This window comes from Octopus bimaculoides, chromosome 2, assembly GCF_046866305.1.
Source record: "Octopus bimaculoides isolate indiv1 chromosome 2, ASM4686630v1, whole genome shotgun sequence".
In the NCBI taxonomy this organism is placed as follows: Eukaryota; Metazoa; Mollusca; class Cephalopoda; order Octopoda; family Octopodidae; genus Octopus; species Octopus bimaculoides.
Genome location: NC_142929.1, coordinates 32212263 through 32237693, shown reverse-complemented (window position 1 = coordinate 32237693; position 25431 = coordinate 32212263).

The window sequence follows — 25431 nt, the reverse complement described above, 5'->3', positions numbered from 1 at the left end:
CACTGCACACATCCTACGCAAAACACTTTCAATACAGTAACCATAAGAGCACCACAGCAAACCACAGCACATACCCAAGGCGCACAGAGCTGCGCTCGGTAGTGAAGTGAAAGCACGTTATAAAAATAAAACTACTGAACAATAATAATAATAATAATAATAATAATAATAATAATAATAATAATAATCATAATAATAATAATAAGCAACTGAAGCATAAATGATAGGAAGGGGTTATGACAAGAATACGATGATGACCAACAAGACACAAATGAAGACGCTGTGCTGATATATTAGAGAAGACCATTGTCAAGCACTCCACATCAACCTGAGGTGCATTGATCGAAGTTGAAACCCAAAAGACAGATTTGGTTCTTAGACTATTCCAGACAAAAATATAACTGAAACTAACAAGATTATTTGGGCTTCAGCTATGGTCATGCAGATAGAGTTGGATACAAAAGAAAGAACAAACAAAACGTAAAGAACCCTTCTGGCGTAGACGAATTTGTGAGAAACAAAGTGTAAAAGACAGTTAGGACAAGTTGATAGATTGATAAGAGGGGAATTGCACCACGGAAGCATATGAATAACGCTGGAAAGAACATAGAATAAGAGATAAAGGTTATGATGTGATATTGGAAGAAGTGGGGCAAAGAGCAGTAGCAATCAAAGCAAAACTGGAAAAAGACAGTTCAAGCGAAAGAGATTGTTTGAATCAAATCAGAAGCTGTTTCAGGAAATAGATGGGCAGATACACGTATCACTGACACCAGATGCAGATGAAAGCAAGGTAGCATGGAGAGGGTTCTGGGACCACCTTGTAGAGCATAATGATGAAGTGGAGTGGCTGCATGAAATTCAAAATAGGTTAAGAAATATTGAAGTCCAAGAGGACATGAAGATAACTACAGAAATAATAGAAAAGCAGTTTAAAATTTTAATTCCCAAATTAGAAGAGCCTAGAACTGGATGGGATCCAAGGTAATTGGATGAAGAAGCTGAGAGGGCTCCATGAAAGAATAGTACAACAGCTAAATGAGTGCTTGCAGGACGGTGCAGTACCCAGCTGGATGACAAAGGGAAAGACAACGTTATGCGTCAAGGATCCTGACAAGGGAAATATTGCATCCAACTTTTGACCGATAACATCCCTTCCGCTAATGTGGAAACTAGTTTCACGTGCTTTGGTGGGTGAACTGAACAGATACTTGGAAAAAAGTGGGCCGCTACCCATTGAAAAGAAAGGGTGCCGAAAAAGGAGCCGGGGAACGAGGGATAACGTCGTAATTAATAATCTAAATATCAGGAACTGCAAGAGAAGACATACAAACATAAGCATGGCATGGGTTTACTACCTCAAAACATACGATTTGATACCACACTCCTGGCTAAGAAGAACAATGGAACTGTATGGAGTAGCAGAAAATATGAGAAGCCTTATATGAAGCAGCATGAAATGCTGGAGAACGGAATTGACAGCTTGGAAGCAAGTATCAGGAGAGGTGAAAATAAAGAAAGAAATCTTCCAAGGGGACAATGTGTCCCCACCGATCTTCGTGATGGGTATGACCCCTTCAATGAAATACTACAGAAAACAAAAATGGGGTATTATCTGGAAAGAAGTAAGGGAAACTGAACCACTTGCTATTTTTGGACGACCTGAAGCTATTCACAAAACTGAGGCAGAACTGGATAGCCTAATGTAGACTGGACGGATTTGTCATCACTTATGTCATTAAATATGTATTGATATCACTGTCTTTAATGTTATACAATATATTGTATAAGGATTTTGCCTGTCACTAGTTTTTATAGAAATAAGAATGCACATCCTCACACATTTTTTCACTTGTTACATATTGAGAAGGCACCTATGGAAAAAATAAGGAAATAAATATTATTATTTTACTTCCATTTTAAACAACCAACAGACAAAGCATTATAAACATATTCATTTTTCCGAATATGCAAATAATATAGATGTAGATATATAGTTGAAAATTATAACCCATAGATCTTCCTATAAATCAATAAAATTCTATGAAAAATAGCAAGAAAGTTATCGCAATCGATGTAATTCTGATAAATGCAATTATATATGCTGCAGTAACAGTCGACACAAGGTAAATAGGGACTTCCTTAAACTTTATCCTACAGGAATATATTAAACTTATACAAACGACGTGGAAAACAATTATACTGAGAAATACAGGAAAATACAGAAAAATCTCTCTTAATCCGTTAGCAATTCAACAATGAAAATACAGAAATGGCATAAAATGAAAAACAAGTAGCACATAAATGCAACATCAAAACGAAGTACCCGATACAAAGAACTCCTTAAAGAGACATTCATTCCAGAATCTCAAGGAAAGATTAGCAATAAACATCGTCAAACAATTCAACTCCAATACAAAGCAATTTTACCAAAATCTAGGTAAAAATCAAAATGAAACCAACACCCTAACAGCAGCAATAAAAGCAAAAGAATTGTGGAGTATGTAAAACAAACGGATTGCCACTGAAGATAATATAATATTCAAAGCAAGCATCGCAACACTTGTAAATCGTTGGAGGCAATAACAACAAAACTATTTGCACTGACATTTTACAGCTGAAAATGTGGAAGGGGCAAAGAAATGATTTTTCCACACTTCTACTCTTGTGACCAAAATACTTAACCACTTATACAAAATTTATTTCCATATGTATTTCTGGTCAACTGAAAAAGTATAGAAGCAACACATACATAACGCATCGAAATGACAACGATCTTGATCCCTAATATTGACGGAACACTGAACTACCAAAACTACAGAACTGCAAACTTTATCTTACAGTATGCAGAGAATATAAAAACGTTGGGGCGCTACACATCAGTTGAGAGTCAATGAAACAATTACAAGAAACTGAAATACTATAGTTTATTGGACACGAATATAAATATGCTGACAGCATGCACAACAAATTTCTATTCTGCACTAGGATATAGCAGGAAAAAATCCATGTGCGAATAAGTTAAAAGACAATCTGATTAAGAAAAAGCTAGCAGCATGGTAGATACAGAAACACCGATAAAAGAATTAATCAGTTGAACTACACAAAAAATATATTTACCACGAATACAAGCAGGTTGTATTCAATACCTTGTATCTTCCCTGCCAAGGAAAATTTCAATAAATCTGATGCATAATATCCAACTAAATTTCATTGCAACTGCCTACATAATTTGTACATAATTCTGTATGATATATTTTATATACGGCGGAGGCGCAATGGCCCAGTGGTTAGGGCAGCGGACTCGTGGTCATAGGATCGCGGTTTCGATTCCCAGACTGGGCGTTGTGAGTGTTTATTGAGCGAAAACACCTAAAAGCTCCAGCAGGAGATGGTGGCGAACCCTGCTGTACTCTTTCACCACAACTTTCTCTCACTCTTACTTCTTGTTTCTGTTGTGACTGTAATTCAAAGTGCCAGCCTTGTCACACTGTGTCACACTGAATATCCCCGAGAACTACGTTAAGGGTACACGTGTCTGTGGTGTGCTCAGCCACTTGCACGTTAATTTCACGAGCAGGCTGTTCCGTTGATCGGATCAACTGGAACCCACGACGTCGTAAACGACGGAGTGCCAACAACATTTTATATACAAACAATCGATTGACTTTTCATTAAAGATTTCATGAGTGGACCATAGTTAAACGATTTCAAAATACAGCGGCAAAACATGATAAACTACCTTTCTTTCTATTATTTTAGCATAAACTGTGTTATTTCCACACTACAATTGACGGGTTATTTTAACGAGAGTATCTAAAGATAGAAATGCTTATTTAGATTACTAGGTGAACCCGTGCCGTCAAAAATGATGGTTAATTGCAGTATTTTATATATAAATAAGGCACAAAAGCAAGTTTTTAGTTTAATAATTCTTTTTATTTCTAATTTTTCTTTTGCTAAAAATCTATCCAGAACTTACATCCCTTGACTGCTTGTTTCCTTCAAAAGAATTTTAAAGTTTTCCTTCTTGTATGACATAAGGCCACACAAAGCTGGCCGTGACTAAATGCGAGAGCTGGCCAGTAAATACCAAATACACAGGGTTCAAACGCTGTTTGATATTTTTCTTTTCAGCGTTGAATGTCTACCATCCCACTTCCATTGCACGCACGCACGCACACACACACACTCACATACACACACACACACACAAATACACACACACATACACACATTAACATACATCCCTTTTACATACACCCATATATACTCACGCAGTGTTGAAACTCTGATTTTTTTCCTCCCCTCCATATTCATCTATCACTCCTTCCTTTCTCAGTCATATGATGTGACGGAGAAAAATACTCGAATATTATTATAGTGGATGTCTATATTTATAACAACCGGACTGTGCATCGTGCGAGATATGGATATGATTTTCTCCTCGTACTGATGATGTCCTAAATTCCATCAAACCATGCTCTGGACAAATGCATTCTGCATCATTCTTGGATCACGCCAACTCCAATAAGTGCAAATGATTATAAGAAATATCTTTCGAAGCTCAACAGATGAACTGAGACTCTAATTAGAGGAGTCAGTTATGCCAAACGCTTCATGTGCCCAGGAGTTACAAGTCTTATGGAATATTCAGTAATACTCTAAAATGATATTCCTTAGATTTATTGTCAATCCATATATAGAGGCATTAGTTGTAAAAATAAAGTGCTTTTTTCTGCCCAATAATCTAGAACAGACCGTGTGTGTTACTTTTTAATTATGTTGTAGTTAATAAAATTCCATGCCAGATTCTAAGGAAACGAAGCTCTTTCCTTTACCGACTATTTAACAAACTCTTAATGGAATAATCTGGATGATTGTTAAACTAGTTCGATACCCATCGCTTTGCCGATGGCAAAAAAAAAGGCGAAATCTTAAATTAAAATTTTCCATTTTAAATGTTTCATGTAATATAAAATATTCTCAGAATTATTAATTAGAAACTTATTCTTATTAGCTCTGTTTTCATTTTCAGAAAGTTAGACGTTACATTAGGTGATTTTTTAATTTGTTAAGTTATTGAAATCTCTTTCCTTTTTCGGTGAAGGCTAAATAAATAGATTTTATTACATTGTTTATCTAAAAGCGTTTATTTTTAGATTTTATTTTTAATATTCTAGAAACTTAGTTTATACATTCTATAATATTCACATTTACTCAGATGACTCACTAAACAATGTTGTTAGCAAGTTGTTGAGGCAACTGTAAACTTTAAGCTTATATACGCATCAGATACAAAAACATCGTTGAACTCTTCAGACTACTGGCCGAATCTGCTGGAAACCTTCCCTGAGGAATTATGGTTTACCTCCCCAAAATTGCTTATTGTTCATTATTTAAAGTTTCGGCTAGATGAAGGTGCTATACAAAGGCCACATCCCTAACTAAGAATTGAGCATCGAACAGAAGGCTTTCAGTTGAATAATGAAGATATATTTGACTGGTAGATTTTACTGGAATGGGAAATTTGAAGCAATCATGGGCACAACGTGTTGCTGCAACATCGTATGTAGCAAGTGAAATTCTGTCATCTTTACAAGCATAGAGCAGTAGCTAGTTCAACAGGCAAGTCTTGCCTATTCTTTCTAGAGCATTAATATCAGGCCCCTTCGTTGCTGACAATTAATCATTTAATTGACACAAAAGCGATTTTTCCTTCCTTATTAAAGTTGTTTGAGTGACTATTGTAATACACTTCTGACGAAGGATCAATTTGTTCTGCATTAACTAGCACATTTTGTTGTTAGCAATCTGGAACTGGCAAAGCATTTTACACTGTTGAGCATTCATGTTGTATCAAACGGTTATCCAGTGTGTATAGCATGTCTTAATGCCGTTTCCTGCTGCGTTTTCATTGGCATTGTCTGTTTCTTCTACGATGAAGTAAAGTTTCAATATGATTGTCGCTAAAGATGTTGTACAAAGAGGCATCTGTGGAGACCAAAATTGTAAGTTTGAAACCGATAAATTTCTGAACAGCTCCACCAAGTCATTCCTCGGCTATTCACGCATATTTACTATTCTCTGTCATTTTCAAAATGATTCGTTGTTTAGCAAAAATGGTTTAAACTTTCTCAGGTTACATTGTCGACCGTACACAGATCAGATTCATCTCTGTGACGAAGCAACAGTCTCAAATACAAGCGTTCTCCTTGCAACGCATGGATGGTGTGTAACCTGCCAGTCATCTCTAATATTCCTTGCGTTGTCTTATCTTGCTTCATCAAATCTTACTTGATGACTGCCAAATGTAATATTCAAGAGTGTGGCATTAGTGATGCACCTGAATCTTCAGTGTCTTTACCAAAATAATACGAGAGTTTAGTTGCTTGAATATGTTGATGGTTATTTTATGCATTGTTTAGGTAAAAATAAATTACTTGGTATTGATTGGCTACGTGAATATGAAGATCTTCTACGGATGGGCTTTTGATGAATGAAGAATTCAAACGCCCCGTCATTCTTACCTCTTTCCGACGAAGAGCTATGCTCGAAACGTAAAACAACAACCTTCTTCTTTCAGCGTTTACATTAATACATTGCTTGTGCAACGTCCTCACGTTTGTTTGGTTGTTTCCTATTCTTTTTTCTCTGCTTTGAACTGACTATATAGATAGATAGATAGATAGATAGATAGATAGATAGATAGATAGATAGATAGATACATACATACACACAAGGTGTTGCTGGAAAGTTCCTACCTTTAAGTGTATCGTGAAAGGCTTGGATGAAGATCCAAACTTCCGAGTTCTTTTACAGAACTTAGAGAGACTGAAAGACCGCTGCAATAAGTGCATCAATCTGAGAGGGAAAAATATGCTGAATAAAATCATAGTTTGACTGATTCTCCTATATATTCTTTTACCTAAATGCAAGCATTTTGAGCCTCCTGTTTCGTACACACACACACACACACACACACACACACATATATATATTATACATAGTTAATTATACAGTCACTCATTTTATATAATTATGCATGTATGTATGTATATATACATGTATATAGATATGTGTGTATATATATATATATATATATATATATATATATATATATATATATGTTGTTATATTTGGAGGTGATCACATTTTTGGTAATTAACCACTCTTTGTCTGAAGTCTTTCGTCACACGTCCTGGGACCTCTTCAGCGTTGCTCACAACTGTATGCATCTACCATAGACACACCCCGGCCCCGATTACTAGACCTCCTATACTCCTGGGAAATCTTTTAAAACCATAGATGGGACGTTGACACGTACTACCTATTCAGGTCCGAACGGGCCTCGCTGTACTGGTAATTAAGTAGTAACTTCACACTCCCCAAATGTATAGAACTTTCGAAATGGAACCACACTACCGGATGCAGAGTACATACATATGATTCAGTTTTCCACAAAAATGCATGCAATGATTTTGCAAAGGTAGAATTATTTGATATTTTCCAGTGAATGATTCATCAAATTTGTGTGAAGTAGCAGAAGGCGAAAAATCCGCATTAATTATATATCAAAATTCACTCGTATTGGAAAACGCTTCTAGATAAAATCTACAATTTATATAGCATTCAAGAATGAAGTCTTTAAAATATTAATATCCGTTAATCGTTATAGTACAAATATAATAATTTGCTAACAGATGTTTACGCAAACACAGGACACGCGTATAATAATAATTATTGTTACAAATATTTTTACAAAGCCAAAAGTTGGAGAGAGAGAGAGTTTAGTCGATTAAATAAACCCAACAATCGACTAATAAGTTATTTTATCGATTCCGAAGATGAACGGTAAAAGTTAGTGATAGAAATATAATAGCAAGTTTTAAAATTTTAACCAATTTGTGTGTATTGAAGCGAATCGTGTAGTGGTTGGACGTATTTGGCGCTTTTTCCAGCATATAATCACTGTGGCTTTCGTGTCCTTAATTGTAATTATATTCTATATAATTGTATATCTATATATGAATTTTACCTAAAAAGTTGTTTTTTTTATTTGCTGGCTACTGAAAAATTCATCAATTTTTAATGATTTTATCATTTAATTATGTATTTATGTATGTATATGTGGAGGCGCAATGGTCCAGTGTTTAGGGCAGCGGACTCGCGGTCATAGGATCGCGGTTTCGATTCCCAGACCGGGCGTTGTGAGTGTTTATTGAGCAGCGAAAACACCTAAAGCTCCACAACTTTCTCTCACTCCTACTTCCTGTTTCTGTTGTGCCTGTAATTCAAAGGGTCAGCCTTGACACACTGTCACGCTGAATATCCCCGAGAACTACGTTAAGGGTACACGTATCTGTGGAGTGCTCAGCCACTTACACGTTAATTTCAGGAGGCTGTTCTGTTGATCGGATCAACTGGAACCCTCGACGTCGTAAGCGACGGAGTGCCAACAACATGTATGTATATATGTATGTATGTATCTATGTATCTATGTCTTTATTTCTCTATCTCTCTATATATTATATATATATTATTTTACTTGTTTCAGTCATTTTGACTGTGGCCATGCTGGAGAACCGCCTCTAGTCGAACAAATCGACCCCAGGATTTATTCTTTGTAAGCCTATCGGTCACTCTTGTGGAACATCGCTAAGTTACGGAGACGTAAACACGCCAGCATCGGTTGTCAAGTGATGGTGGTTGAGAAACACATTTACATCTAAATGCCAGCCAAGGAGATGTAATCCGCATTGATAATCATGAACTTCGACCAATTTGTAGTAGTAGTAGAAATTCTCGTGGTACGGCTAGCACGATAACAACCCCAGTAAATGAAGTCAGGACTACTTTATGTACAAATATAAACGACAAATGCTCATGCAGGGATAAATCCAAATGCCCTTTGATGAATCTCTGTATGAGTACAAATCTTGTATATAAATGTACCGTGCACACAAGGGGAGGACCCTATGTTTACATTGGGCAGACGGCTGATTCATTTAAGAATCGTTATCGTAACCATGTTGCCAACTTTAGTTCAATCAATAAGAGACATTCGACACCTTTGGCCGATTTTATAAGACGACTAAAGGAGGCTAATACGAAATACTACATTACTTGGTCCGTAGTTAGACATGTAAAACCATACAGTGCAATTTCCAGGAGATGCCGTCTCTGTTCCGAGGAATCCCTGTCTATTCTGTGGACTAATGAAAAGATACTTAATAAAATTCCTGAAAGACTATCGAGATGCCTACATGCATATAGATATACTTTCGCACAATGCAGTGAGAATGAATTTTGAGTAACTGTTAACTTAGTGTAATTTTATTTTATTTTACTTTAAGGTATGGATGACTTAAATTTACTTGAAACCTACTTGTTCTTTTAAACACCTACTAAATATCTAACTCACTTTGTAATTATGAGTGCGCCTACCTTCGCGTGTGCGTATACTCACATTTTTGCTAATGCTTCTGTGAGCGTGTGTACTCGTGCCATGCTGCTTGCCCGAGGGCGTTTATACATCCATATCTCTTAACGGTTATTTTCAATACTTTTCTCGCTGGATTAAGTGTTCGTTTCTCTTTTGTCTTCTGTAATTTTATTTTTTGATCTTCTATATATATGAAGAATTTTCCTCCGTCCGGCTGTTTTTCTCTCTACAAAACGGAAAGTTGTATTATGGAACAGTCATTGTAACAATATTTTTTCATTTTTTATCACCCGATAAGATACGTCTGCACCACCGGATACTCGTGAACTAGTTTTTGTGTTCCACAAGTTGAGTCGATGCTAGATGTGTCAAAACAATTGTTGTTATTAATAATATATTCTCGTATATTCAATCTTCTGTCTTTCATTTGTTATATATATATATATATATATATATACTTTCTAACAAAACTGTGCGATGAACGGGAACGTGAAACTCCGAGTAACAGGTTTTTGCTATATTTCTGCTGCTTTTAGATAAAGCATATTACTCTACCTCTGGTATTTGAGTACTCTTTTTTCCACCTTGTTGCACATTTATGTGCTTACTCCGGTATATATATATATATATATATATATATATATATATATATATATATATATTGTGTCTTCTATTTTTTTCTGCGCTTAGACTTCTTCTTAGCTCATCTTCCTGTCTTGTTTTTATTTTGGCACCATACATTCAAGTTCTCTTCGAAAGATCTACCGTCATTAGGTTTCAGGCTTATTTTGTCGTATAAGGTGGTATTTGTTTCACAACGGGTAGAATCTAAACAGCAGCTTATATTATAACTGGTACTGTAAATTCTTTGCTGACATACATTAATTAGATCAATTGTATTCTTGCTATTAAGATGAATGTTACATCATTTTTGTTTTTAATTCTCTCAAAATATTCAGTTTTATTTATCACATGGTGAAATCTCACATACAGTTTTACGCTATAGTTATCTATGCTAAACTATTTGTTGAACATGCAATTCTTCAGTTCTGTATTTTCTTCCCTCCCTTGAGTTCCTACTCATCTATTCGTCACTCTAGTTTATCTTTTGTAGCAGTCACATTAATTTATTGGGTTGGTGCATAATTATTGCGGCTTTTGTCAACAAATTTTATTCAACAAAAACTGACAATATTTAACAAAAACATCTTTAAATGACAGTCTGACCGTCTGCCAAGCAAATAAGTAGTAATCGAAGCTGATGGTGAATATGCTCCGGAATAATCATTTAGACATGTTTTTGTTAGAAGTTGTTATTGTTTTTGTTGGATAAAATTTGTTGAAAAAAAGCTGCAATAATTATACACCAACCCAATATTTCTGCACATCAATGGAGATCGCAATATTACTGTTCTATATTTAAGAGATGAGGAATTATGTACATTATTTATATTTGACGGATATTTGTCCTCATCTTCTTTGTTGTTAACACGTTTCGGCTGATATACCCTCCAGCCTTCATCAGGTAGGTGTCTTGGAGAAATTTCGATGTATTATTATTATTATTATTATTATTATTATTATTATTATTATTATTATTATTATTATTATTATTATTATATGGCGTAGTGGTTAAGAGCGCGGGTTACTAGCCCCAAGTTTCAATGCTTGGGATCGAACTTGGAATCTTGGGGTTAGTAGCCCGCGCTCTTAACCACTATGCCATGGGCAATTATAGAGTGCATTTTAGGGCTTATGAATCTAATATTTTCCTATTCTTCCTTAAAACCAAGTATGGATACAGGACATCCGTATACCGCAAGCCGACCTTCACTGGACGATACCTAAACTTCAATTACCACCATCCATACAGTGTAAAGAGAGGGATTGTTGAGTGCCTAAAACATCGTGCAAAAAATATAAGTAGTGATCGTGATACACACCACGAAGAAATGATCAAGATCAATAATAATTTGTTAAGCAACATCTATCCCTAGAACATACTATCCACTCCAAAAGATATGTGGCTCATATGACATCAGGACAGTATTCAAGAGTAATACAACACTACACAGATATCTCCTTCGAGTAAAACTACCAATAGAAGAGAATATGATCAAAAACTGCGTGTAATCCATCCCATGTAGCTGTGGTAGGTTATACAAAGGCGAAACATGTCGCCCCCTCAAAATAAGGCTAGACGAAAACCGCAAAGCTGTGACACGAGGAGATATTAATAAAGCTGATCATGTATAGAAAAATGGAAACCACCTCCCCCTGTGGGATGATGTTAAAATAATAGACAGAGAACGAGAACACCACTGGAAAATACGAAAACTAAAAGAAGCAGCACATACGCTAGGAGACAACAACCTCCTAAGCAGACCAAGTGCAGATATGAGTAGCATATGGGAACCGGTATTAAGGAAGGATATCAAAATATTTGATTTATAAGCCCTAAAATTCACTCCATAATTGCCCATGGGCATATGGCATAGTGGTTAAGAGTGTGGGCTACTAACCTCAAGATTACAAGTTCGATTCTAAGCAGTCACCTGATTACTACTACTATTAATAATAATAACAACGAACCCAGGTTCGAAATTTTCCCAAGACACCTGATGAAGTCTGGAGGGTATATCAGCCGAAACGTATTAATAACAAACAAGATGAGGACAAATATCCGTGTAAATAATGCTTGACAACTCTGAGACAATACTCAAGACGGTCTTTAAAAGCAAAGTAGCATTTTAAGCCATACATAAACACGCGTTTGGAGATGAGACGGTTTTTTCACTATTCCGACATAGTATTTTCTGTAGTGGTATCAAATTAGGATGAAATGGAGACCAGAATTACTGACCCGTATTGTTATCACACAGCATATTGGATAGTCTATGCATTCTGGTTAACTATAATAAGTAATCCGAAATATCCTCGTTGTTGTTATAACGTGACTATGATGTCACATTTTTAATTTCAAATATTTTGATTAGGCAATCACGTAGGGGCTCAATTAAATGCACCTTGATATTGTTTGTTACAAACATATGATGCAATGGTTTCTCATACTTTTGCATCACTCAATACTGTCTTGTTTGAAAGAAAATCTTGTTCCATAAGGAGTGCAGATACACCCTTCTTTTTTGTAAATGCTCAATTTTCTTGGATAATTGTTTGGAGAGAAACATATAGATGACTGGTTGTCAAAAAACAGATTGATAACTTGATAGGACATGTTTTGCAATGCAGGACAGGAATATAAATTCTAGTGATCTTAAAAACATGTTGAAGATGGTTGTTACCTAAACACCATATATTTTGAATATTATCAATGTCAGAATTTTCACTTTCCGCAATCATATAATATAATGCTTTGAGAAAATCATTTTGTCTCAACTATTACAACGTATTCTCACCAGCAATTCTTTTTATTATGCATATTCTGGTTTTTAAAAATAAGTTTCTCATCAGCAAATATTTTTCATTTTCCTTTAGTGAGTATCTTATCTGCTTCTATGTTGTGACTATGTACAACGCTACAGAAATTTTTGCCGATTGTTTTCGAATGCGTGATTTTGAAAGAAATCTTTTTCTCTAATGCTCTGGCATTTTAATCTACTGAAGCAGTTATTTTCTTTCAATCATTCGTGTATTTTCCGCTATGTTTGTTCTTTATATATTTTACATTTTTTTTTCACATTTTCGTGGTTCATTTTTTAAAAATTGTTATGTATTGTCATTTGACTAATTTTCTATTTTATTTTCGTAACTTTCACAGATGTAAGGAAATATTTATATATATGTTTTAAAATTTAAGTTCACACATTTCTCTTGTGAGCATGCAAACATATTGCTAATATTTAAACAAGGTTATACAGCAGCATATCAAAATGTTGTGATATGATATTTCTCTTTGTACTTCACTCACAACATACCCGCCTCACTCAAAAGCTCCCTGAATAAGGTTTGTTTAAAGATGATGAACAAAACACCCCTGTTTCCAGAGGTGAATTATTCAAAACCCAAATAATTCCTCTCAAACACATAGCTATGATACTCCACCACTACTTCTGCTCGTGATCAGAAATGCACATACCATCAGCCACCATGGGGCATGCTCAACTGGTTAAAGTCAAACAATGGAAAAGGAAATCTTTGGTATTGAGCAGATTATTTACTGTAGCTCATCTTTTACGTTAAGTCAAAACAATGTACATGATGACACTACCAATCAGTTAAGATCTAAAGCTATGAGAGCCACTGCCTGGTACTGCATCAGGGCATAGGTTGTTGTTGTTATTATTATCATTATGTTTTTTTTCTTCTTTCTTCAAATTTTCTTCCATTTCTCGTCGAGTGTTTTCCGTACACCTAGGGCAGAGAAGCTCATTATATGCATTCCCAGTTTACACACGCAAATTCACAGGTAAAATATGTATTTAAAAGAAAATTAATAAATAAATAAATTCATGAATGGATGTTGTTTTCACAGCGATAATGCTCTTCTCAGTACATGAGTCGTCCGAGTTAACACGATTTTTGCACTTCCTGTAGGGATGGTAGGCCTGGTATCATTTTCAAATAGGCTTCAGTACCTTTCTTTTTTTATCATTCCTAGAGATCCTACTATCACTGGTACAGTAGTCGTCTTGAGATGCAACATTTTTTCAATTTCTATTAGCAAGTCTTTATATTTACTGATCTTGCCAATTTCTTTCGCCGCTATATTATGATCGCAGGGAATACTCATGTCAATTAATATCCGGTTTATTCGCTTTTATAGTTCTGTCGGTATGTACGGGAAGACCCAGAGAATCGACACAATTTCTCCCTCAGTCACAGCTTCAAGATGATGTTTATACCATTTGTCAGCAGTTTTCATTTTATAATGCCGACATATTGTCCAGTGTAAATACTGGCCGACACTGTCATTTCTTGCTTTATATTCTACAGGTGCTAAAACTCTACACCCTGAGATTAGGTGGTCTATAGTTTCAATCTAATCGTTAGAGAATCGGCATCTTCGGTTAGCTTATTATTATTATGATTATTATTATTATTATTATTATTATTACTATTATTATTATTATTATTATTATTATTATTATTATTATTATTATTATTATTATTATTATTATTATTATTATTATTATTATCATTATCATCATCATCATCATCATCATCATATATTGTCTTTGCAACGCTTCTAACGCTGGTGATGTACTACGTTACCAGCTGTTCACTAACAGTCAACTAAGGTAACATCCCTTATTTTTCAAGCACCATCCGGAGTATTAGACCAGTTCCAAGTAGTGCTGTATTCTACAAGTTGTCCATCCTTATTGCATCCCCTATTTGTTCCATGGAGCTCTCAAGATTTTTACTCACTGTTCCCAGAGCTCCGACAATTAATGATACTACCAACTTTTTCATCGACCACAAATGCTTAACCTGCCAGGCTAACCTGTCAGGCTAACCTGTCATATCTATCGACTTGTTATTATTATTGTTGTTATTGTTATTATTATTATTATTATTATTATTATTATTATTATTATTATTATTATTATTATTATTATTATTATTATTATTATTGCCTTTCCACAGCTTCTAACGCTGCAGATATATTACAGTGTCAGCTATTCACTACCAGTGAACTAAGGTAACACCTCTTATTTTTCGAGCACCTTCCGGAGTATTCGAGCAGTTCCAAGCAGTGCTGTTTTCTGCAAGTGGTCCACCTTTATTGCAGCCCCTATTTGTTCCACGTACTTTTCGAGATTTTTGCTCACTGTTTCCAGGGATCTGACAATTACTGGTGCTACTGCTACCTTTTTTATCGACTCAACTGCTTAACTTCCCAAGCTAACCTGTCATATATCTCAAGTTTTCTTTCTTCCTTATCGCATAACCTGTTCTCAGCTGAGCATGCTATATCTATGATCCAGCATAGTTTTTTTTCTTTCTCAATTAAGACTATGTCTGACTTCCTATTCTCTATCTCATGGCCGCACTGAATCATAAAATCCCACATAATCTTTGCATTATCATTTTCGATGATGCCTTAGGGCTTGCGGTGATACCAATTTTCTTCTCTTTCGAGATCATACTTGATGCAAAGCGTCCAATGGACAAGCCTGGCTATATTCTCGTTGTGTTTCTTATATTCCTTCTGGGCTAGTGGTGTACATTAGCTGGTAATAGGCCATACGGTTTCACCATACGAATTCTGCACTTATCATTTTCTCGTGTGTTGTCTATACTTATCACTTTGTGATGTGTAGTCTATTATTATTATTATTATTATTATTATTATTATTATTATTATTATTCAGTAGTTTTATTTTTATAACGTGCTTTCACTTCACTACCGAGCGCAGCTCTGTGCGCCTTGGGTATGTGCTGTGGTTTGCTGTGGTGCTCTTATGTTTACTGTATTGAAAGTGTTTTGCGTAGAATGTGTGCAGTACCCAGTAGTGCAATTTTCTGTATGTTATATATATTTGTAAGTCCTGGTGTTTTTGTTATGTATTTGTCTGAATATTTTTTTATTATACCTAAGGCACCTACTATGATAGGAATTGTTTCTGTTTTTAGATTCCACATTCGAGTTATCTCTATTTCCAGGTCTTTGTATTTTGAAAGTTTTTCCATTTCTTTTAGAGAAACGTTGTCATCTGCTGGTATTGAAACATCAATTAGAAGGCATTTTTTTTTATTATTTTTTTTTATTATTATTTTTTATTATTATTATTATTATTATTATTATTATTATTATTATTATTATTATTATTATTATTATTATTATTTTTTTTTTTTATTATTATTATTATTATTATTATTATTATTATTATTATTATTATTATTATTATTTTCTCTTCATCACAATGTTGCTGGAGCTCCTGGAATCTTGCATGTGTAGCGCGCTTACTGCCTGCAGCCTACGGTTCCATGCTATTCATTATTTTCAGCTATCTTAACGTTTCCTGATTATTCTGGTCGTGCCAAAGAGGCAAACCTTTTGTAACAGTTTTACTGCGCACTCTATTTCTTTTGCACTTTATTTGTTTTGCAACAGTTCTATTGGGAACTCTATTCCAGTTTCGTTTATATTCCTCTTGATGCCTTCTAATACTGTTCTCAAGGACCCAACAATAATTGGTACTATCTTCACCTTCTCCATTTTCCATAGTCGGGCTATTTCGTACTTAAGAGGGTTGTATCAACTTATGTTTTCGTCTTCCATCTTGACTGTTCGTGGGTCAAAGTGGCAGGAAACATCAACTAGTTAGCATAGGTGGTGCATCTTGTACACCAACACTAGGTCCGGTCTGTTATGCTCGAGCACTTGATCTGTTTGAATTGGGAAATCCCAGAGGATTTTACTAGTCTCCGACTCCGCCAGTCTGCGGTTTGTGCTCACACCACGACTTTCCTCCCTCTTACCCCTGCTTTTCGCACAGTTTCCAATGTAGTACTTTCCCTACCTGGTCGTGTTGCCACAACCTATAATAGTTCTGGGAAAGTCTATGGCATTCGTTCGTGATATGGGCAATGGTTTCATCCACACTATTGCAGATACGGCACAGCGGAGACATTTGCTCATTCCTAATGTGTACCCTCCAGTGCGTGGCCAGAGCCTTGTCTTGCGCTGCCAGTATAGTGTACTCGGTCTCTTTTTATAGTGTTCCTTCGATCAGCCAATCCCGTCTACTTTTTCCCAGCAATTCTTGTTGTAGCTGTACGGAATTGATTGTGTAGTCCTTTCTTGTTCAATTCTTCTTCGTGACCTTTTTGTATTTATTCCTTTCTTTTCCTTTTTTCCTCTGCTCTCAATGCTCCCTCGTCCCTAACTGTCATAGGTAAGGTTTCCTTACTTTGGGCTAGGTATCTCATTAAGATCACGAGTGTGATACGCACGCAGGCTCCCAAACTTCCGCCATTTGCTCCGTTCATGTATTGGCGATCAGTGTCTGCACGTGGATGATGAGATCGATGCATCGTTAGGCGCTTTCTTGATTCCCTGTTCATCTCCTTTAGCTCCTCCTCTGTCTACTTCAGGATTCCAGTGTCATACCTAACTACTGCGTCTGCACAAAAGTTTATCTATTGCCGAAATTATGTTTCTGGCATTTAGCTTTGAAGCCAATAATTTTCTCACTCGCCGCAGGTACTCTCTTTTTGTCTTTTCTTACATGTCGTGGTATTTGATTCCATCTGCCTCAAGTATTCCCAGTTATTTATAAATGGATTGAAGCAGAATTGCCTTCATCATTTCACCACTTGACAACCATATGCCTTCTGACCTGGTAAGATTTCTTCATCTCATCACCATTGTAGCACATTTTGAGAGTACAAACACCATCTTAATATCACTGGAGAAATCCGCACAGACTGAACTAAGCTGTCCAGTTATTCCTCAGGTTTCGTGAATAGCTTCAGGTCGTCCATGAATAGCAAGTGGTTCAGTTTTCCCTTACCTCTACCCAGATCATACCCCAACTTTGTTTTCTCTAGTATTTCAATCAAGGGGATCATTCTCAGCACCAAATATCAATGGGGGGACACTGTCCCCTTCGAAGATTCATTCTTGGTTTTCATCTCTCTTATTATTTGCTTTCCTGCTGTCAAATCTATCCAGACGAGGTCAATGCTTTTATCTTCCATTTTTCCTAACTTTATATATAAAATTCAAGTATGTAATATTCTTTTACCTTAGATTGAGTGGTGCGATTTTGTTTCGGCTGATATTTTTATGTGATAGGACGAAGCTTCTTGCCATCATAGGCACAAGGCCTGAAACTTTGGGCTGTGGGCTAGCCGATTACATCACCCCAGTACTTGTTTATAAATATCAAATAAAGTTCTCACACGTCCCCCAGTATTCTATTAAATGTCTACCGGTGTTCTTAATTTTCTTCCAACTCCTGCAAATTTTTCTTGAATTAATCTTCGTTTTCTTCCATTCCCTCCTTCCTTCATTCAATCAATCTTTTTACCTTTCTCGGTACATTTACTTCTCCCTCTTATTCAAAGTAGCGTTAGTAGCAATAGTAGTAGTAGTAGTAGTAGTAGTAGTAGTAGTAGTGTTGGTGGTGGTGGTATTAATAATAGCAGTGGAAACAGTAATAGTAGTTGTACTAGTATTTGTAAAGTTAGAAAAAGGAGAAGTAGGAGGAGAAAAATGAGAAGGAAGAGAAGCTTTACTCTTCATACTTACATCATCATCATTAATACGCTCACATCAAGGTAGAGGAGGGTTATAGATTCCTATGTTCTACAATGTGACAAACATATATACAATCCCTTACGGGATTCATATTTCAGTTATTAATGAGCAGAATTGTAGATACGAAATTTTATATATAATTAAACTATTTTAGTTCTGCTACCGGAATTTACAAATAAATAAATATATAAATAAATAAAAATGACTAGAAAAAAGAAGTGAAAGGAAAAAAAATGCTTTTGCGTGTGAAAGATATAAACAACCTTAATCAACGATGCTTAATCAAACACACAAATATAGTAAACAAAAAAATAACAAATTATGTTCATAATTTTCGGTTTCCTACCGGATAAAAGACGTGATAAAAAATATTTTCCGAAAAATATTGCTAACAAGTCATTTACGACTAAGTATTAAACCAATAAATAACTACAATATAGATCCCCTGTCGCTTTAGCGAAAACATTTTCATAATTTTCAGTAAAATAATTATAAGCGAATGTTCATTGAAAATAGTTATTTGTCTATAGAGAAAGGAAATAATAACAAACAATGAAAGTATGAGTGTTTATGGATATGTGTGTATGTATGTATGTATGTATGTATGTATGTATGTATGTATGTATGTATGTATGTATGTATGTGTGTGTGTATATATATGTGTATACATATATATATATATGTATCTATGTATCTATGCATGTATATGTATACATATATATGTATATATATATATATATATATATTTATGTATATATATTGATATATATTTACATATATATATATATATATATATATATATATATATATATATATATATATATATACACATGTATAGATAACTTATGTAATTAATATATGTGTGTAAAAATATATGTGCGTGTGTGTGTATGTGTGTGTGTGTGTATGTGTGTGTGTGCTTGTTTGCGTGGATGTGTGCACTTGTGTATGTATAGACACTCGCAATCATATCGAGAAATACGTACAGTGAAAATGAATTTGATAAATTGTAGACTAACACATAGATGATGCTATTGTATAGGTTTAAGATTTTTTTTGATTTTTCCAATAAGTGTATGTGTAAAAAGAACAAAATGCACATGCGCACAAACATTTATACACACAAGCGCGCACGCACACACACACACGTAATATATAAGTATGTATGTATATATGTATGTATGTATGTATGTACGTATGTATAAAATCCCCTACATTTGGCTTTGACTTCGTACATCATTATATTAAAAGGACAAATCGTTAGATAATATCATTCACATCTAATCACACAAACTGATCACAAAATCTGCCATCATGTTGCATGTGAGAGGTTCATAAAGATAACCATATATTGCCAAATGAATCTTCTTATTACTGCGTTACTAACGAGACTTCTCTAATGAACAGGACCTAAAGTCAGCAGCTTTTACGATCTGATCGGTATTTTAACACTGTACGCCCTTCTATATGTTAATATACTGCAAAATGTATCTACTTGTATATGTATGTATGTATGTATGTATGTATGTATGTATGTATGTATGTATGCATGCATGTATCTATCTATCTATCTATCTATCTATCTATCTATCTATCTATCTATCTATCTATCTATCTATCTATCTATCATCATGGACGGACGGTAGACACATCGGCTCCCATGTAAGTTGCATTTTTCACCTCTTAAAAGACCTATTTTGTTTTAAAATTTTGTATAAGTTGTGTATAACACAAAATACTTCGTGAACATATATTTTTCAAATCGGAAATAGCTCTATTTAGAGCCTTATTTCCAAAAATTCAAACATATCTTCCTCGTTCCTAGCCATATTCTTTAAAACGAATATGGCTAAGGTTTTCAACGAGGCCGACTTCCCGCTCCTAATGCCAGAGGCGAAAACACTTAATGCCGTTCCCTATGAACGCAGACAAGTGATGAAGAAGAGCAATGATTCTGAGTCAACTGCTGCTGCCTCAACCACCACCACTACCACCATCACGTGTACAAACTCTGCTGCTACAGCAGTCTTGCCTGCCACCGTCACCAGTGACAACAACAACAACAACAACAGCAACAACAACGACAACGACACAAATGTCCTTGCTAACACGACCACTGTCCTCACCACTGCTACTACCAGTGACAATAACAACAGCAACAACAACAGGACACCGACCTTCAACACCAACACCACCACTACTTCGACAAACTCTGCCGCCACTACCACCACCTTTGAACCTGGCAGTACCAACACCACTGTCAATACCACCATCAACAACTACAAGACGAACAAGATAAACAACACCACAAACGCCACAAACAACATATCTGCCAGCATCACAAAAACAAATTTTGCCGATGCAACGAAAGAAAAAAGAACAATATTAACATTCACCCAAAAACAAATCAATGACACAAAATCCCTTCTCACGAAAGAAGGTGACACTGTACAAATACACATACCAAAAGCAATTATTGAAAATACAAACAAGAAACACATATCATACAGACTTATCAACAAGAAAACGAAGCGACCGGAGAATTTCTCCACCCAAAAAATTGAGATTTGTCTCAAACCGATATGGCCCTTTCAAAGTCATGTTACTTGGGGACGAAAATTTGCCACGGTCCTAGTACGCTTTAAGAGCGAACAGTTAGCGAAGGAATTTTCAACACTCTCTCTCCACACAGATGACTTGGTGATGATACCGAGTTATCTTGGACAGAGAGTGACGAAGGTGACAGTAAAGAATGTCCCTTCACAAGTGGAAACACAGTGGATAGTAGGTTCTATATGCCTCGAAATGGAGGAGGCAAATATATTAGAAATTGCTACTGCAGAGGAGAAAAACTGGGAAGGGGGAAAAAGTCGAAGTCCTCCTCCACATCACTGAAGAGGAGTGCCAAAAGATCCCCACACACATCCAACTGGCAAAGGACCACAAGTTATATGTAGTGGTGGAAGGAAGGCGGCCACGTTGTTATGTATGCGGCAGCGAGGCACACCTCAAGGACAGTTGCCCAACCGCCGCCAACCAAAAAAAGCAACAAGGGCAACCACCAAAACCCGGAAAAAAACCCTACTACCAACACTACCATCAACAATCAAAACAAGAGAAACACAAGCAACACTGGCAACTGAGAAGACAACAGCATCTGCAAAAACAACAAGTGAGGAAGCAGGGGAAAAGAAAGAAAATTCCAAGACTGTTTCCCCCTCCCCCACATCACACACACCTGACACAAATAACAAGCCATCAGCACCAACAAAAACAGCAACACAACCACTCACACAAGCACACACAGACGCTCACAATTTGCCCCTACCCCCTTCCGATTCCTCAGAACCTTCGTCGGAAGATGAAAGTAATGAGGAATGGCAAATAGCCCAGAAAGGAAGGAGGAAGAGGAGCAAGAAAAGAAAAGCGAACACAAACAAAGCAGGGAGATACACAACTCCCGAAAACACTCCAGACACCAACACAAGCACACACAACTACAACACAAGCAACAAAACCCCAAAAGCAAGTACACACACAATGCTCACTGCCATCAACACAAAACACTCAGAGTTGATGGAATACATCAACACAAAAACAAACATAACAAACGAAGACATAAAAACCAGCAACCACCCATACACAACACCGCCAGAACACATCAAAATACTACACATAACACCAACCCTGCACCACACACTAAAATCTATTTTTCCAAAGGCAGTTGGCAAATGCCAAAAATACCTGGCGAAAAAACTATATAGTGATCTCCTCGAAGAAAACCCGAAGGAGGAGACACAAAAACTCTCAAACGGTAAGTGACTCTCTTTATAAAACTTTAACACTCAAATCAAAATGATGCTCAAGATTGGTTGTGTAAATGCGCGTGGCTTGGGGTCCCCTTGGAAACAAGGGTACCTCCTAAATGACATAAAGTCACATAAACTAGAAATCATAGCCATAAGCGAGACCAGACTCCATGATCCGCGGGCCCTATCGTCCATGTTTGGCAGACAGTTTAACATTTATTTTTCTCCCTGTCTGCCGAGAATGGGCGGTAGTGGCACGGCGGTACTCTTTCGCAAGAGTCTGGATCTCGAAGTAAAGACAGTATTCATAGACCCGGAGGGTAGATTGGTTGTTCTGGATGTCGATGGCAGCGATGGGTGTGCTTTTCGACTCATATCAGTATACGCACCACCTTTAACAGGTAGGCCGGATTTCTTTCGACGTCTAGAAGTATTCCTAGGAACGTCTCGTCCTTTACTTTTAGTGGGGGATTGGAATGCTACCTTGGACACGCATCTAGACTATGTGGGCAGAGATAGGAATAGACGGGGATGCAAATGCCTCAAAGACCTGCTCAGACGCTTTCAACTGTCTGACAGGTACCGACTCGATTACCCGAATGCGCCAATGCGGACATGGACAAACCGCATCGGGTCGTCGAGATCGTATCTAGATAGAATACTGTGTAGGAGAGTAGATAGAGATAGCATAGGGTGTCCACAATTTCACATAGTCAGCTACACGGATCACAAACTTGTGACGTGTACGCTAGACTTAGATAAGACACATAGGCAGGGCTCCGGTTACTGGAAACTAAACGCGTCTTTCCCGTCGAGACCAGTTTTCAGAGACCGGATTAGCACGTTAGTAAAGAGGGCTTTGACAGGAGCCATCATCAATAACAAATGGTGGTTTGCCCTCAAGAGAGCAATAAAAGCAGAAGCGGTTAGGTATAGCAAAGCACTAGCCATAGACAGAAACAGAGTAGAGGGTGAACTAGTTAAGAAGCTAGAAGAGGCAATTAGAAGTGGCATCGCATCCGACGTTTTGGCGGCGAGGTTGGCCCTTGACCAACACTTCAACGCCAAACATGAAGGGTGCGTTGTCAGGGCTAGGATGCGTGCTCTAAGAAACGAAGGTGTTGGAGCCGCACGAGAGACCCGGGTGGCGGAGGCGCAACAGGGCAACAAAGCCACCATTCGGTCTCTGGTGGACGAACAGGGGCGCGAACTGCTCGAGCCAAGCAAAATGTGTGAGGCCTTTCAGCGGCACTTTGCTCGACTGTTTGGGACGAATGGCGAGCGAGAACGCAGGGTGGACTTCAGTGCCTACCTGCACAGCCTGCCACGACTCTCGGCAAGAGAGGCGGAGTGCTGCGGAGGTGCCATCACGGCGGCGGAAGTGAGGGACGCGATGGCGGGATGCTCGAGGGACAAATCTCCGGGTTTGGATGGTCTGCCCTACGAGCTTTACAACTGTAAGCCAGACTTGTTTGGAGACGTCTTGGTGGCGGTGTACTGCAACTGGCAGCAAAACGGGAGCATTCCCGGTTTTGTGAGTCGAGGAGCCGTAACGCTGCTGAAGAAAGATCCAAACAAGGGGGACGTCATAGATAACTTTAGGCCCATCACTCTGCTCAATGCAGACTTGAAAATTTTGGCCAAGGTGTTAGCCAAGCGGTTGGCGCTTGTCATCGAGAAACTGATCGGCAAGGCGCAAACGTGCGCGGTGCCGGGCAGGAGCATACATGACAACCTCCATCTGATGCGCTACATCATAGAGAGGGTAGTTAAGGAACCTGGCATGGGTGGGGCCCTGATCAATTTAGATCAATCGAAAGCTTTCGATAGGGTAGACCATCAATACTTGGAGGCTGTCCTCATAGCAGCCGGCTTCGGTCCCATTTTCCGCGGCTGGATGGCTGCCTTGTACAGAGACATCCGTTCGGTAGTTCGCGTCAATGGGCATCTATCAAGACCCTTCGACATTGCACGTTCGGTCCGTCAGGGATGCCCCCTCTCGTCGCTTCTGTACGTGTTGACTCTCGAGCCACTACTGCGGAAGCTGGCGACGCTGAGGGGCATCCCGCGAGAGTTGGGATGCGGGACGAGCGTGTCGGCATACGCGGACGACGTCACCGTCATAGTGTCTAGCCAAAAGCACATCGAGCTTGTCGGCGAGACACTGAGAGACTACGAAGCGGTAACGGGAGCGAAAATCAACCGGGATAAGTCAGTGGGCTTGCGGCTCGGCACCTGGAGAAGCAACCCCATGCCGTCAAGTAGCGCCTCCGTCGTGGGACGTTGGACTGACGGTCCGGTTGAGATGCTCGGGGTCTGGTTTGGTCCAGACCTCCAAACGGAGAAGAACTGGGACGAGATAACGAGAAGGGTGGCCACTCTAGCCCGGCAATGGGCCGAGAGGAAGCTTTCCCTGAAAGGTCGGGCGGAGGTGGCGAACACGTACATCGCGTCCGTCATCTACTACCGCCTGACCGTCGTTCCTTGTCCCGACCCTACCATCACCAAACTGGAGCGCATCCTCTTCCGCTTCTTTTGGAAAGGAAGCGTTCCGATGGTTAGGCGATCCGTTTGCTGCCAACACCCGTTAAAAGGAGGACTGGGCATGCCGTGGTTGATGATGCGCAGACACGCGCTGAGACTGCGACATCTCCGGCTCTACGTAGACAGCGGTGAACAGGTGTGGTCACCGTTTGTGCGGCGCGCTTTCCCGCAGCTCGTCTCCATGACCGAACTGCAGTCATGGATCAAGAAGAGGCCGAGGAAGGGCGAATGGCACCGCGAGTGTCGCGCTGCTCTTCGGCAACTCCAACAACCCGGGTCAACCTTGAGCGACTGCATCACAACTAACGCATTCTATAGTGGATTAGTGGAGGGAAGGTACGACGACGATCTCGGGGCGAACCTGGGCGTCGACGAGGAATACCTGACCCGCCTGTTTAAGA